Raw genomic sequence first — 4,161 nt, forward strand, 5'->3', positions numbered from 1 at the left:
TTTCCCATGCATTCACAAAAAAATAAGTGATAAGTCTGAGTGCTCTAGACTCCTTAAAATGCTTTTCCAGGCCTGAGTGATTCCACAGCCTTTCTATGAATCTTTCTTTATTTTTATGCTTTTTTTTCAGAAAACAATGTCACAGTTCCTGTGTACTACAAGTGTATATGCATCATTTCTATAAACTCAGTTGCACGGGTGGTGTCCAACTTCTTGGGGGGACCCCAAGATTGTATATTGTTTTTTTATTATTGTAGGCAAGGAATTCAGTTCTAACTCATCAATATAATATAAACTCACCATATTTATATGGCTGACCTGTGTAGAGGACTAAAGGGACTAAAAACATTTTCACTGCTTATAAATTAGTATCCATATAACACAGCTTCCATTTTCTCAGTTTTTGTATTATCTTTTGTTTAGTCTCTTCCCACATATCCTTAGCTGGCACACTAGAAACATTTTAATCCACACTCCTAAATATATCATGTTGTCATATCCCCATAAATATGGGTATTCCTGAACCAGTTCATGTGTGGGTACATCATTTACAGGTATTGCCTTTGTTTTAGCTTCATTAATTTTGTATCCTGAAAAGAGCTGAAACTGTCTCAAAACGTTCCACAACACTATAATGTCTTTTTTCTGGTTTTGCCAAGTACAAAATTATATCATCTTCAAATAAAGCCAGCTTTTCTTGACTATGATACCAATTATATCCTTGAATTTCTGAGTCCCTTTATTTCATTGCCAATAGTTCTAAATATAATGCAAATAACAAAGGGTAAAGAGGACACCCCTGCCTGTTTTTTCTGCTCAAGTAGAAACTATCAGAGAGGACCCCCACCCACCTAAATTTTTGCCTCAAATCCCTCATATATTCTCCTAATCAACCTTATATTTTTTCAGGAAATGCAAATGCTTCCATTGCCCTGCTCATAAAGCCACAGCTTACTCTGTCAAATGCTTTGTCTGCATCAAGACCCACCAACAGGAATGGTATTTTCTTACATTCTGCTTCCCTCTGGATCATCAGCATTCTATTAATGTTGTCAAATGTTTGCCTCCCCTCCACAAAACCACATTGATTCATATCTATCAGTTTTGGCATTACTTTTGCCATTATTTCAGCCATTATAGACATGAACACTTTATAATCATGGTTTAGTACTGAAATGGGCCTGTATGAAGCTGTATCTGATGGATCCTTACCCTCTTTAGGTATTACAGCTACCACTGCTTTCTTCAAGGATGGTGGTTCTCTCCTCCTCTTAAGATATTGTTAAACAAAACTTCCAGATCTTTATCAATTTTTTCCTCCTAGCTTCCAAACTTTCACAGGAATATTATCTATTCCTGGGGACTTTCCTGTAAATAGGTTATATATCAAAATTATATCTCATCTCCTCCTATCCTAACTGTTTAGTAATTAAGCCTCATCTAACACTAACCTTGGCATATTTATTTTTTCCATAAACATTTCCATTTGTATCTTTTCTTGATTTTCATACTTCTCTGCTTTATAGAGACTCACAAAGAATCTCCAAAGCATTTATAATACCTATACAGGATCTCTTCTTTGTTACAGGCTCCCTAAGTTTGGTGACAGCCCTTTTGACTTTCTGTTGCCTGAGTTGTTGTGCTAAAAGTTTATGTGCTCTTATATTATTATCAAAAAACAGTTGCTTAACTGCAATCTTTCTAAGCTTGTACATATTATTGAGGTAATCCCTTATTTTCTGCCTAGCATTCTGCAGTTGATCCGCTTCTTGTTCTGTGAGATTACCCCTATTTTGCAATACTTTCACATTTGTCAGTCCCTCTAAATAATTCTTGTTACTTCTTAACTATAGCCCCCTTTCTTTTATTTCCACCCTATTTTTAAACTCCACCTTAATTTTATCCCACTCCCTGGCTATATTTTCAGAAGAGACTATGATATGTTTGACCTGGTCTTAATTAATATAGCCATTACATGGACCATCTTTCTAGATTCTTCACCCTGGTTAAGTCTAATTTTGACCATAATCTTGTAAGCTTCACTTTTAATATCTCCAAAGCCCATGCAGTTATTAATTGTGAATTCAAAAATTTCAATGGACAAACCTCCTCTAGCATTATGATGAGCTGTCTAAATTTGCCTGTAACATTAGCGGACCCAATACTAACATTCTTGCCTTTTATATAAAGGGGTTCTAGTCCCATATAGAAAAGTGCTTAGATCTGGCCATCCCTACTTGACACAGAAATAATAGGTGTTTAAGAACAAATCACCATGGTGGTCCACCAGCTAAAATAAACTGTGTAAAAAGACAGAAAAAAATCTTAAATCAAACAACAGTTCTAAAGTTCCTCATATTAAAGATTGCATCAAGAATATCAGTATGGAACTAAAAGCTACTATCAGAGCAGGTAAGGCAAATCATAAAATTAAATTAGCTTCTGAAGTCAAGGATAATTACAAATTCTAGTTTAGCTATATTAGGAAACTAGGAAATAATACCTAAGTGTTTTGAATATATCTCTCAGGAAATATAGTAAATATACCAGCAGACAAATGCATTGCAAACTTTACCTTTGAAGGAACTATCTTAATTTCACAAATTCCCAAATCTCTTTCACCTCCTAATATCACAAATGAACACATGATGACCTCCAAGATGGCTGCACACTGAGTAACAGCTTAATTTTAGCTCTCCCAGTGTGAAAACAGAAACACAGCAGAGAAGGCCAGTGGATTTTTGTGTGTCCATGTGAATTTCAGTAACTGGCTAGTAAGTACACTTCCTAAATTTATTTATTTATTTGACATTTGTTTATTTGTTTATTAGATGCCAGGAAAAAAAGAAATATAGAGGACCTGAAAAAAAAAATCAGCTACAAAAGATGAGGAAAAAAACAATGAATGGGAAATATTCTGCAGCTGTTCATCAAAAAGCAGTGCAAGCTCCAGACATGTCTTCCAGTAACCTAGAGGAAAGTATAAGACAACTGCACACAGATCTGGTTAAAATAAACAAAACACTGATGGAGTATATCAACTCAAACAACAAAAGGCTGGAAAAAATGGAAGAAGCTTTAGACACATATTCAGATGTGGTAAAAATTGCAAAAATCAGAGGTTGAAATAAAGAAAAGGCTGACTGAATATGATATTGCTCAAGAAGAGATTTTTCAAAAATTATAGAATTAAAGTTCAGAGCATGTAGGGAAAACCTGAGATTTTCAGTTGTACTACAGTTGCTATAAGGAACAGACTGTATTAATTTTATGAAAGTACAAATAAGCAAAAAGACTGGTATTCCACAGCAGGAGTTGTTAGTTGAAAGGGCATATTGCATAAATGCTCCAAACCTGGCCATGAGAAAGCAACTTACACTTTTAATAGTAAGGATGCAATCTTACCAGCAGAAGGAGTTGATTCTGACAAAACTGTGGCAGAAGGACAAAGTACTAAAAGTGGGAGACAGCAGAGTGTTTGTGAAGAATGATTACTCATTGTACGCCAGGCAGAAGAGGAGTAAATGTATCCCCCTGCTCAGTGAATGTCAAGAAGCAGGCATGAGATTCAAACTGCTGTACCCAGCTATCTTCAAAATAAATGTTCCCTGGAGAGACAAAATAATTGATTGATGAAGTACATGCTAAGAAGGTAATACAAAAGTTTGTCTAACAAAAAGTGGGCTGTGAAACAGAAGAGATTCTGCTTCTTGTTCTTCTAGTAATAAAGACCACTTTTACAATGTTCCAGTGGAAAATGCTGGAGAGAAGGAAGGCAGCATGAGAGAAGAATACAAGAATTGATAGCACACTAGAAATGAAGCAGAGACAGGATTTGGAAGATGGAGGCTAACAGGAATAAAATTGGTAACTTGGAAATTGACAAATGTGCTATTTGTGAAATATGAGAAAACAAGAAAATCTGGAAATATTGGACTTTTTTTGGACTTTGCTGGACTTGTGGGGGACTCTAAGGGATATACCCTACTTCATGTCATTAATGTTTGGAAAATACTTAGGGAAAGGGAAGAGGAGGGAGAAAGTTAACTGTAAGTAAAACAAAACTCTTTTTATACTACTATTTTATAGTGCATGATTTTCTGTGCATGCTATAAAGTAAAGTTTTCTCAGTTGTTTTTAAGTGTAATGAGGATACTATTG

The sequence above is a fragment of the Protopterus annectens genome, chromosome 6.part1, assembly GCF_019279795.1.
Source record: "Protopterus annectens isolate FY-2018-M chromosome 6.part1, PAN1.0, whole genome shotgun sequence".
NCBI classification, from domain to species: Eukaryota; Metazoa; Chordata; order Ceratodontiformes; family Protopteridae; genus Protopterus; species Protopterus annectens.